This window comes from Rana temporaria, chromosome 3, assembly GCF_905171775.1.
Source record: "Rana temporaria chromosome 3, aRanTem1.1, whole genome shotgun sequence".
NCBI classification, from domain to species: Eukaryota; Metazoa; Chordata; class Amphibia; order Anura; family Ranidae; genus Rana; species Rana temporaria.
In genome coordinates this window covers 399,945,380-399,958,353 of record NC_053491.1, presented here as the reverse complement: position 1 = coordinate 399,958,353, position 12,974 = coordinate 399,945,380, and the positions used below count along the sequence as shown (strand labels likewise).

Sequence of the window (12,974 nt, the reverse complement as noted above, 5' to 3'; positions counted from 1 at the left end):
GCATCTCTCCTATCTATGTTGATTGTTGAATGCACTTTCTTTCTATGACAATAAAGAACTAAATTACAAAAAAACACATGGTCAAATGACCAAGGCAATAAAGGAGTGGCTCAAGAAGAAGCACATTAAGGTCCTGGGAGTAGCATAGCCAGTCTCCAGACCTTAATGCCATCGAAAATATGTGCAGAAGGAAACGGGCAGTGAAGCCATAAGGCTTCACTGGCCGTTTTCCCTTAGTAAAGATGGCGGCGCCGGGACCCAGTCCGAGGGACGGATCTGCCTCGGGCGGACGACATCGCGGGCAACCTGGACAGGTAAGTGTGCTTATTAAAAGTCAGCAGCTACAGTATTTGTAGCTGCTGACTTTTATTTTATTTATTTTTTGTACCGCCGGACCTTCACTTTAAAAACAAAAGTGTGCCTTTTAGATCGATTAAAAAAAAAAAGGGGGGGGGGATCGGGATCGTTGGATGGACAAATGTGATCCCATTTGGTTAGATGCTTTTTCAAGACTGAATAAATTTAGAGCAAGGAAATAAAATAAACTGGGATCTACAAAGGAATTAGATATTCAGAAAAGCCTTTACTAGGGTACCTTCTTTTGATGTATGTTCTGCAATTAAAGTTTTTTTTTCCCCTTGCTTTTGCAGAAGTAAAATCCTTGACTTATAGGAACATGGTATGACGTGATTTCATTTGGCTTACAGCCACAGTAGATGACATCATTTCACAGCAGGAGTTGGACTATTTACCAGTTCAGTATCCTATTATTATTATTACGAAAATACACAATAGTCAAAGCACACCACCTCGACGACTTATTTTCAACCAAAAAGTGCTGTACTTTTACAGCCGCGTGTTTTGAGCCTTTCATCAAAAATGTTAGGAATTCTGTTACAATGTTTTTATTGAACGTTTCCAACAAAGTACAAACATACATGTCTGTATAACAGTGCAGCAATACTACCATGGACAGTGCCAGGACCATAGTGCATCCAAATGAAACCTAACAAATCGACAACATGTGTGAAAGGATCGAAAAAGAACAAGGCCAAACTAAAGAAAAATACAACTTATAACCAAAGTATAAAAACAAGGCTACAATGTCATATAGTCCTGATATCAAACAATATATCCGCAATGGATCTTCCACTCCAAAAAGGGAGGGGAGAGTAAAATGAATTAGTACAGTACATGGTTCTAATTATCTACGAAATAGAGTACCGCAATTAATTATATGGACCAAATCAGCTCAAATATAAAAAGGCCCGAAAACCTGCAGCCAATTCAAAGCTAAGAGAGACACAAGTAAGGGTGGGGGAAAGAAAAAAAAGGAAGGAGAGAGAAAAAAATGGGGGGGGGGGTGAGAGAAGACACCCCGATACATAATGTGAACAGAGGATTTGCAGGTACCCTATCCAGGGATTCAAAACCCTTTCAAAACTGGTTTGCATTTCTTGAGAAGTTTGCAAGTATTTATCGGCGTATAAAAACATGCACCTTCAATTTAAGAGGGAAGTTTCAGGGAAAAAAATATTTTTTTCAATAAACCACTCTGAAGAAAAATTATGGTCAGTGCCCATCAATGCAGCCTGATTTGTGTCCATCTGCAGCCTAAGTGCCCATGTGCAGCCTCAATGCAGCCTGATCTGCGCCCATCTGCAGCCTGGAATCACCGAGCCATCATCCCCCGTTTACTCAGCTCCCAGTCGGCAGTCACATACACAGTCCTGCTTCCGCCATCGGCATTGGACCAGCTGTGATTGACAGAATACTGGTCCAATGCCGGTGGCAGAGGCAGGACTGCGTGTGTGACATCAGAGCAGAGTAAACAGGATATGACGGCTCAGTGATTCCGGCGGTGCTCGTCCCCTTCCTTCTCCTCCGAGATACACGATCGGCGTATAAGGCCTCGTACACACGACCGGATCGATCCGCTGGAATTGATCCGCGGATCAGTTTCAGCGGACAAATCCGGTCGTCTGTACGGCCTAGCGGATATTTATCCACGGAGATTCCTCTGCCCGATCCATTTCAAGCGGATATAAATTTCTTAGCATGCTAAGAAATTTATCCGCTTGAATCGGGTCCAGCGGATTGATCCGGTGGTCTGTACAGACTCACCGGATCAATCCGTCCGCTCCCCTCCCTCGCATGCGTCATAATGATTCGACGCATGCGTGGAAGTACTTACCTTTCAGCGTCACGCACGTCGCCACGTCATCATCGCGGCGACTGCGCGACACGTCACCGCGGATTTTGATCCGATGGTGAGTACAAGCCATCGGATCCAAATCCGGAGGAGGAATCTCCGCTGGAAACGATCCGGCGGATCGTTTCCAGCGGAGATCCGGTGGTGTGTACGTGGCCTAAGACACACCCGTGATTTGCACCCTATTTTCAGGGGAACAACAAGTTTGTGTTATACGCCGATAAATACGGTATTTTGAGGGATGTTAGGAATTCTAGAACTATACAGGACAGAAGGAGTTGACATTGCCACCAAAGACTTTTTTGGGCACATGTAATGTTGAGTGGTTGTACACCAATATTTCCCATCAAGCAGCTATGGACACAGTAAAATATTTTTAACCATGTAGTCCCATTTAAAGCGATAGTAAACTGCATCAAAATAAAAATAAAATAATAGGCACCGGAAACGCTAAGTCATAATGTGCTAGCATGCATCGCATACTAGCACATTACAACAGACTTTCCTGAAAATGAGCTTCAGCAGGGTGGTGTCACTGCTGAAGACGCTTCCATCTTCACCCGGTCTTTCTTTCAGGTTCGCAGGCTTCTGCGATATGAATGGCTGAGTCAGCGATGATGTCGGGAGTCGCTGTTTATGGCACAGCTTTGAAGGAACTTCACAGGTATGCAGGTCCTTCAGACCGCATGTGTCGGTGACCCGACCAGCTGCATCCAAAATAAATATTTTCTAAATGGTGCATGTTTAGGAGATATTTATTGTACCTATAGGCAAGCCTAATAAGTAAAAATCATACAAGGGAGTTTACGCCCACTTTAAGCTCCAAACTGCACCAATTTATTGTGGAACTCTTGGGAGTTTATATTGAAAACACAACAATCTTGTTTTTTTGACAGTATATTCTTCAACAGAACCGGGGGGTTGCTTACTATTTTTGTGGTGCGGACATGTCTTTTTTAGGGGGCTTACAGTCCCCTTTTTGTGTTTAGCGGCCTGTGACTGGACAGTGAAAGGAGAAGCAGCATACCAATACTCTTGTAGATCTTATTTGATTTGTAAACAAGGTCAATTAGGAATATTAACCGTACCAATCAATACGGATTACGGATTTTTTTTTTGCCAGACCACAGGGGTGGTGATTGTGCCAAGTTACTCGTTCTCATCGTTCCTCTAAAGACCTCCTGCTCTCCCAGCTCCCTCGTCACCTCCTCCCATGCTCGCCTCCAGGACTTTTCCAGAGCCTCTCCAATCCTATGGAATGCCTTACCCCAATCTGTCTGTTTATCTTATTCTCCATTAGCTTTTAGACAATCCCTGAAACCCTCCGCCTATCCTACCCACACCTAACAATTGTACTTTAATTTTCTCCATCAGCTCCCCCCCCCCCCCCCCAGTTATTACCTTTTGTTCCATTTGACCCCCCCTTCTATATTGTAAACTACAACGAGCAGGGCCCTCTGATCCCTCCTGTATTGATTTGTGATGTAACTGTACTGTCTGTCCTCATTTTGTAAAGCGCTGTGCAAACTGTTGGCGCTATATAAATCAGGGCTCGACAAAATCCGGGCGCCCAGTCGCAATTGCGACAAGAAATTGTGACCTGCCGCCCGCCGGTAATTGAGGCCGCAAAGCCGCGGCCTCAATTACCGGCCATCGTGGGCCCGCCGCGATTGTGCGGCGGGGGAGGTGGGGCGCACGGAGGCACAAGATCCCGTGTCTCCGTGCGCCCCCACCTCCGCGCGATCGCGGAGGGCCCGCGGCTTTGCAGCCTTGTGAAGGCCCAAGCTTCTGTCTGACCTGGCGCCATCTGGTGGTGGCCGTTGGCATTACAAGTAAAACAGCAGTTCTAATGTGTGATTTTATACTGTTTTCACTGCCATCTCCTTCTCTCTAATTAGAACCCCAAAACATTATGTATATTTTTTTATTCTAACACCCTAGAGAATAAAATGGTGATCGTTGCAATACTTTCTGTCACACCGTATTTGCGCAGCGGTCTTACAAGCGCACCTTTTGGGGGAAAAAATACACTTTTTTTAATTAAGAAATAAGACAACAGTAAAATGTATCCCAATTTTTGAAAGATAATGTTACGTCGAGTAAATTGATACCCAACATGTCACGCTTCAAAATTGCGTCCGCTTGTGGAAGGCCGACAAACTTTTACCCTTTAAAATCTCCATAGGCGACGTTTAAAAAAATTCTACAAGTTGCATGTTTTGAGTTACAGAGGAGGTCTAGAGCTAGAATTATTTATTTCGCTCCATGGATCGCAGCGATACCTCACATGTGTGGTTTGAACACCGTTTACATATGCGGGCGCTACTCGCGTATGTGTTCGCTTCTGCGCGCAAGCTTGGCGGGACGGGGCGCGTTTTCTGACTTTTTTAGCTGGCTCCTAGATTCCAAGCAAATTTGCCAAACCCTGATATAAATCCTGTATAATAATAATAAGTTGCCTTTGTAACAAAATTATGTAGGAATGTGTTACATACTCGAATAAAAAAAAAAAAACTATTTGCAACATATTTACAAATTCAGCCTGGTGATACAGCAAAAATTGACCTCAGATGTGGAATATTTTATGGAAGCCATTTATCAAGCAACAAAATACGTTGCAAATGAGGTTGCATCTCCTATAGCAAAGTTATTGCGACAGATTTAGGGCTCTTTCCCACGGAGCGGACCGTTTCCGGGTCCGCTCCGTGTGTCTCCGTCGGCTCAGCGGGGATCCCCGCTCAGCTGTCGGCGGATAGGGTTGGTCCCCGCACACAGTGCAAGGACCGCCCGGTCTCTGCTCCGCTGTCCCCTATGGGGAACCTGATGCAGACGGACCGTCTGTCCGTCTGCATCAGTTCCGCTCCGCCGAACGGAAGAAAAATAGGGTTTCTTCCGTTCGGAAAAGCGGATCCCGACTGACGCGGACGCTAGCGGATGCTCCATCCGCTAACGGACGCGTTCCCATAGGGATTCATTACAAGTCCGTTAACGGACTTGTAATGAGCGGACGAACGGTCCGCTAGTGTGAAAGGACCCTTACAGATTTGTGCATCTTTATTCCTGGGCAGCCAAAAGTTGACAGTTTGCAAAGCTCAGACATATTTATTACAACAGATACACATCAGAGACAGCACTGGTGTTGGGACACTAAGTGCCGGTTCACACAGGGGTGACTTGTCAGGCGACTAATGCCGCGTACACACGATCAGTTCATCCGATGAGAACAGACCGATGGACCGTTTTCATCGGTTAACCAATGAAGCTGACTGATGGTACGTTGCGCCTACACACCATCGATTAAAAAACCGATCGTGTCAGAACGCGGTGACATAAAACACAACGAAGTGCTGAAAAAAAACGAAGTTCAATGCTTCCAAGCATGCGTCGACTTGATACTGAGCATGCGTGGATTTTTAACCGATGGTTAAATTTAAAACAAGTTGGCTTTTTTTTAACCGATGATTAAATAACCGATTGCGCCCACACACGATCGGCTTTGACCGATGAAAACGGTCCATCAGACCTTTCTCATCAGTTTAACCGATCGTGTGTACGCGATTTGTTCTGTACTATGAACCGTTCTAATAGGAGCGACGCAAGTCTTTGCTGGATTGTCAAGTTGTGAGGTTGATCCTGTCAATAATACAGTGTACTGTTTGACAGCGGACATTATTAGGTCTGTTGCGGATCTCATATAATCAGGGACCTCCATCCCAGTCCCAGTATATCTCTTCTGGCTGATCCACTGGGTTCTCGATCTTTGGAATAATTTCTCCCTAACGGGATGAACACCTGTTCCTTATAAATGTTCATCTCAAACTTGCATTATTTGTATATTCCGATACCCATTTCTTGTTTGACTGGCAACCTCATTGATTGAACCCAGCGTGCCGTTTATATTTTCAATTGTTTTAAAAAATTGTATCCAATGAAATATTCATCATCCTTTATAATACATGGAATAATTGTCCTTCTCTAAACACCCCTAAAGAAGGTTACCCTGAAATGCATCGGGTGTAAAGAAGGTGCTTCATGTATTTACTTATATGGTGACAATCATTGGAACTGTATATTTTAATTCAACATTTCATTTTTTTTTATAAATATGTACAATTGTGAATAAAAAATGTTTTACTCTCAATATCCTGTATATTTTGGAATACTATTAGTGTCTTAAAAGTCCACCAGGGGAACCCCCCTTTTCTTTTTACAGTAAAAGGTTCTTGTACGACTTTGGGACGACTTGCATTGACTTCAATACAGAAGTCATTTTGCAAGTCGCCTCTGAAGTCGTGTGCAGATCGCCTTGCCGAGTCGTGCTGCCCCTGTGTGAACCGGCACTAATGTTACTATGATTAATGTGTGTGTGTTTAAAATATTGTTATTATATAAACCTATGTACCGTTAGTATTTTCTTCAAATTTGTAGATTATTATAATATATTTAAAAAATTTCTCACACACAGCCTTGAAAAAGTATTCATACCCCTTGAAAGTGTTCCCCATTTTGTCACGTTACAATCAAAAACGTAAATGTATTTTATTGGGATTTTATGTGATAGTCCAACACAAAGTGGCACATCATTTTGAAGTGGAAGGAAAATGATAAAATTATAGAACCTCATTCAGGTTTTTACTGATGTCTTTACTCAGACTGGAAGAGATCATCTTTTTTACTTCCATCCCCTGTGGCTGTAAAAAAACAGGATAAAGAGGTTTGCCACTCTCGAAAATCCTGTTTACCTACTCATCCTCTTCTCGCTTGTGTGAAATTCTGCATATTAAAAAACTGGCCAATGAGAAGTTTTAGGTTGGGTTCACACTATTGCTAATTGGATGCGAGTTTCTACGCATTCAATTCACATAGCAGCTGGTTCACACATCTCCGGGGCAGCTCTGGTGCGCATCCTACTGGAGACCCGTGTGTTCTTTGGTCCATTTCAGGTCCAAATTCAGCCAAAAATTTGAGTTGAAATCAGACCTGAACCAGAGAATGGAGATGCACTGGACTCCCTCCTGTGAGCTGCTCCATGCTCTAGTGCAGGGGTGTCAAACTGGCGGCCCTCCAGCTGTTCCGAAACTACAAGTCCCATCATGCCTGTGGGACTCATGCTTGTAACTGTTAGCCTTGCAATGCCTCATGGGACTTGTAGTTTTGCAACAGCTGGAGGGCCACCAGTTTGACACCCCTGCTCTAGTGTGAACAGTGCTGTTGCTTGGAAGACTCAAATAATGTGCAATATAATTAGGTCCCACAGTCCAAGGAGCCAACCTGGGTGTCAGTTATAGACGCCCTGCAGTAGCCACCATACTCTATTGTAGCTCCTCATCAGGCACATTAGCATATCATACAAGTGCCCTTCCACCCATCCCCAGCACTGACACCTCTCAAAAAACATAGAAGAGTTATGGCAGAAGAAGAGCAAGTCGAAATAGGAAAATCCGGCAACTCCATGTCCATATTCAAATGTAAACGTTTATTGGTGCATGTAAAAAGATACAAGTACTGACGCGTTTCGACACACAGCCTTGGGGACAGCACAAATATAAAAATTACAAACTTGCTTTATAAAGTAAATAAGAAGGGACAAGCCCTACCCACCGCTTGAGCAATAATCCAATCACATTTTTTGGACTGCCCAGCTGATAGGAATGGGGAGAGGAAGAGAGATCATATACCACTAATGAGAAACATCAAAAATAAAAAAAGAGCAAAAAAGAGAAAAAGAAAAGGAGAGTAAGAGGGAGCAAAGAAGAGAAAATAATGACATACATTTCTAAATATCATTATAAACATAAGCATGTAAATTAGTGAATTGTAACATGCCTACGAGGACCTATTTTGCATATATAGATGAGTGCGACATAAAAAAAGGAATTCCCCCCTTTATTTATAAATTGCAATTCTATAAGAATCCATGTACTGGTATCAAACACTGGGTGGGTGAACCACCGCTTTAATCGAATGTTGCAGAAAGCTGGAGAAAAATATAAAAAGACAGCTAAACTTGACTGCTATTTTAAGAAAAGATCCACATCATATCTATGGTTCAAGCCTTTTGGAAATCTGCTGTGGGGGTTAAATTTCCAGCAGACCTCTCTTTCCAAGAGTTTCCAGTGGATGTCAGAAAAAGAGCAAGCGGCCTATCAAATTTGTCACCTTTTGTTTTGTAGCTTTGTCTGGAGTATAGATCTAGGTTTGGCCCAAGCATGTTCAAATTCACTTACTGTTGAATGACTTACTACCTCTGCTGGAGGTCTATTCCAGGCATCAACTACTCTTTAGATAAAAGAATACTTTGTACAATTAGTTTTGAAAATTCCTCTTTCCTGTTTGACACATCAAATCAACAGGCTCATAACGCAGATGCTTCAGTCTTGGACTGTTTTTTTGCTCTCAGCTCATTCTTAAATCTTTTTTAAAAAAAGAGGTCTGCAGAATTGGTCACAGTATTCTAACTGAGGTCTATCTAAAGATCTATACAGAGAAATCGGGACCTCTTTCCACCTGCCGGTGACCCCTCTAGTGATACATACCAGATTTCTATTTGCCATGCCGCACTATCTGCTTTATTGCCAATCATCTGACATAAGCATGCCTGAATCTTTGTCCTCTGTAGTTCTATCCAACACTGGACTCCCAATAACCTACTCTAGCAGAGGATTCTATTTCCCTAGGTGCGTTATTTTACATTTAGAATGATTGAGCTGCAGTTTCCACTGCTTTGACCATATGTCTTACCACCAGTACGAAAATTCTCTCACACGTGCCCTACCACCGCCAGTCCTCAGCTCATTCCCAGCATTGATACCTCACATATGTCTTACCACCAGTACGAAAATTCTCTCACACGTGCCCTACCACCGCCAGTCCTCAGCTCATTCCCAGCATCGATACCTCACATATGTCTTACCACCAGTACGAAAATTCTCTCACACGTGCCCTACCACCGCCAGTCCTCAGCTCATTCCCAGCATCGATACCTCACATATGTCTTACCACCAGTACGAAAATTCTCTCACACGTGCCCTACCACCGCCAGTCCTCAGCTCATTCCCAGCATTGATACCTCACATATGTCTTACCACCAGTACGAAAATTCTCTCACACGTGCCCTACCACCGCCAGTCCTCAGCTCATTCCCAGCATTGATACCTCACATATGTCTTACCACCAGTACGAAAATTCTCTCACACGTGCCCTATCACCGCCAGTCCTCAGCTCATTCCCAGCATCGATACCTCACATATGTCTTACCACCAGTACGAAAATTCTCTCACACGTGCCCTACCAACGTCAGCCCTCAGCTCATTCCCAGCATTGATACCTCACATATGTCCTCCTACCACCAGTATGAAAATTCTCTCACACGTGCCCTACCACCGCCAGTCCTCAGCTCATTCCCAGCATCGATACCTCACATATGTCTTACCACCAGTACGAAAATTCTCTCACACGTACCCTACCACCGCCAGTCCTCAGGTCATTCCCAGCATTGATACCTCACATATGTCCTTCTACCACCAGTACTTAAAGATCTCCCACATGGGTCCTTCTACCAGCTCACTGTCTGCACTAAAAACTCACATGTCCTCCTACCACCACCAGTCCCTCTCATCATCCTCAGCACTGATACGCATCTGTATCCTTGCATCACCAGTGCCTGAGATCCACCGCTGTCCTTATACCTCACACGTGTCCCTCAAATCTCTCCTAGCACCGATGCCCACAGGTGTCCTACCACCACCAGTACCTCATATTATCCCCAGTACTGATATCCCACATGTGTCTTTCCACCAGTTTCTCAGCTCTCCCCCACCACCGATACCCCACGTGTGTCCTTTCATCTCCAGCCCTCAGATCACCCCAAGACTCATACCTCCCGTGTCCTTTCACCAGTCTTTCAAACCAAGCGCAGCACTGATACCTCAAGTGTGTCCTATCATCTTTCAGCTCACCCCTGCACCAATAACGCCATGTGTCCTTCCAATATTACTCGGTTCACCCCTGGCACTGATACTTCACAAGTGTTCTTACGCAAGTTCCTCAACTCACCCCCAGCATTGATACCCGATGTGCATCCTTTCTACATTACTCAGCACCCCCCTAGAAAATATACCCCACATGTATCTTTACATCTAGTCCCTCAACTCACCCCCAGCATGTGTTTTTCCCATACCAGCACTGATACCACATGTGTGTGTCCTATCACCGGCACGGATACCCCATGTGTGTGTCCTATCACCGGCACGGATACCCCATGTGTGTCCTTCCATCAGCGGCACTAATACCCCATGTGAGTCCTTCCATCAGCGGCACTGATACCCCATGTGTGTCCTTCCATCAGCGGCACTGATACCCCATGTGTGTCCTTCCATCACCAGCACTGATACCCCATGTGTGTCCTATCACCGGCATGGATACCCCATGTGTGTGTCCTATCAGCGGCACCGATACCCCATGTGTGTCCTTCCATCAGCGGCACCGGCACCCCATGTGTGTCCTTCGATCACCGGCACCCCATGTGTGTCCTTCGATCACCGGCACCCCATGTGTGTCCTTCGATCACCGGCACCCCATGTGTGTCCTTCGATCACCGGCACCCCATGTGTGTCCTTCGATCACCGGCACCCCATGTGTGTCCTTCGATCACCGGCACCCCATGTCCCCCCCCCCCGTGTCCTTCTATCACCGGCACGGATATCCCATGTGTGTCCTATCACAGGCACGGATACCCCATGTGTGTCCTTCCATCAGCGGCACGGATACCCCATGTGTGTCCTTCCATCACCAGCACTGATATCTCTGAGTCTCCCCGATAGCCCCCTAACCCTCCAGGAAGCACAGCTCCCTCCCTGGCACACATTGCTACACTGGAGCAGGCAGAATCTTGTGCACAGTAACCAATCATCTTCTAGTTTTTGTTTGTTCAGTAAAGTGGTAGTAAAGTCTGCTGCTTTGTGATTTCTTGTCTATAATAAGTCTTCCCTGGAGGTAAAATGATAAATCACCTAAACCTGCACCATTTAGGAAATATTCACACTTGATGCATCCGGTGACATCACCAGCGCATGCGTTCTGCAGGTCTGCTATACCATGCCATCACCAAGGGCTCCCACGCACATGTGCGGGAGTGACATCATCGCGGCCCGGCCACTCACAGCTGGAGTCTGCGAACCCGGAAGCAAGAACGGGGGAAGATGGAAGCCTTGTCAGCGGTGACAGCGCGCCACTGGAGGGCTTCGTTCCAAGGTAAGTATTACATAATGTGGTGCATACTGGTACATTACCCAATTCTCTTACAGGGGAAAGTTGTTTTTTCTGCATTGGTTTACAACTGCTTAGATTAGAGCTTTGAAAATGAAAGCTACATTCTGATTGGTCACTGTGCACAGTACATCCCTGTGCAGTGGTCATACACATGGCACCATGGTCCCCTTCATACCCTCTGCCATCTTGCCCTCCAGATGAGAAATCACACAGCACTCTCCCTCAGGTGTCTTCTACATCACACTGATATAAAGGAGTCCTCCACCCCCAGCCCGCGCACATTACCTGCCATCACCGGCATCCAATGGCGGAACGACTGCCCGTTGTCCGGGGCTTTGTCTGAGAGGGGCGGATCCTCAACTATCACTCTCTACATTCCGTGCAGCGGTACTGACAGCTCCTACAAGGCCCCGCCCCCACTTCTACGGATCACCGCGGGACGTCAAGTATTGGCAGGAAGGGCAGGCGTGCGACATCACTGCCCTCGTCTTCTCACTTCCGGGTTGATGCAAACCACGTGAAAATGTCACATGATCCGAGCCCTCACCTACATAGCGGCTGTACCCAGTATGATCCCTGTCTCTCTGTATAAGAGAATATGCTCATATCTCGGCATAGCTGTGCATAAAGGATGTCATGCCGAGTGAAAGCAAATTATAAAGAGAGAATCCACGTATTGTATACATTGTACAGCAAAGAAGGCCAACTAATGATGTACAGTAAAACCTTGGACTGCGAGCATAATTAGTTCCAGAAACATGCTTGTAATCCAAAGCACTTGTATATAAAAAGCGAATTTCCCCATAAGAAATAATGGAAACTCAAACTCAAAATCTACTGATACGCCGGCGTACTTTCAAATCACCCGCGTCGTATCTTTAGTTTGAATCGTCAAACCAAGATACGACGGCATCTGGGTTAGATCCGACAGGTGTACGTCCTCGTACGCCTTCGGATCTAAGATGCAATACTTCGGCGTCCGCTGGGTGGCGTTTACGTAGTTTTCCGCGTCGGGTATGCAAATTAGCTATTTCCGACGATCCACGAACATACGCGCGGCCGTCGCATTCTCTTACGTCGCCTCTAGTCGGCTTTTTCCGGCGTATAGTTAAAGCTGCTATTTTGCGGCGTATAGTTAGACTTGCCATGTTAAGTATGGCCGTCGTTCCCGCGTCGAAATTAGAATTTTTTTTTTTTTTTGCGTAAGTCGTCCGTGAATCGGGATGGACGTAAGTCACGTCAAAGTTAAAAAAAATTACATCGTTGCAACGTCATTTAGCGCAATGCACAGTGGGAAATTTATAAACGGAGCATGTGCAGTTCATTCGGCGCGGGGACGCGCTTCATTTAAATGAAACACGCCCCCTAATCGCCGATTTGAATTCCGCCGCCAGAAATACACTACGCCGCCGTAACTTACGGCGCAAAATCTTTGAGGATTAGAAAGAACGCCAGGTAAGGTACGGTGGCGTAGCGTATCTCTGATACGCTG

General features: G+C 45.4%; 1 protein-coding gene across 1 annotated transcript in view; it reads right to left on the bottom strand.

The window, feature by feature from the left end:
• Nucleotides 1-11,982, bottom strand: part of SLC23A2 (solute carrier family 23 member 2) — a 258,087-nt gene extending 246,105 nt beyond the window's left edge. Inside the window, exon 1 of the mRNA XM_040345915.1 lies at nucleotides 11,768-11,982. The gene's annotated coding sequence lies outside the window, so the exon portion shown is untranslated. The remainder of the gene's footprint in view (nucleotides 1-11,767) is intronic.
• Nucleotides 11,983-12,974: the final 992 nt, after the last annotated feature.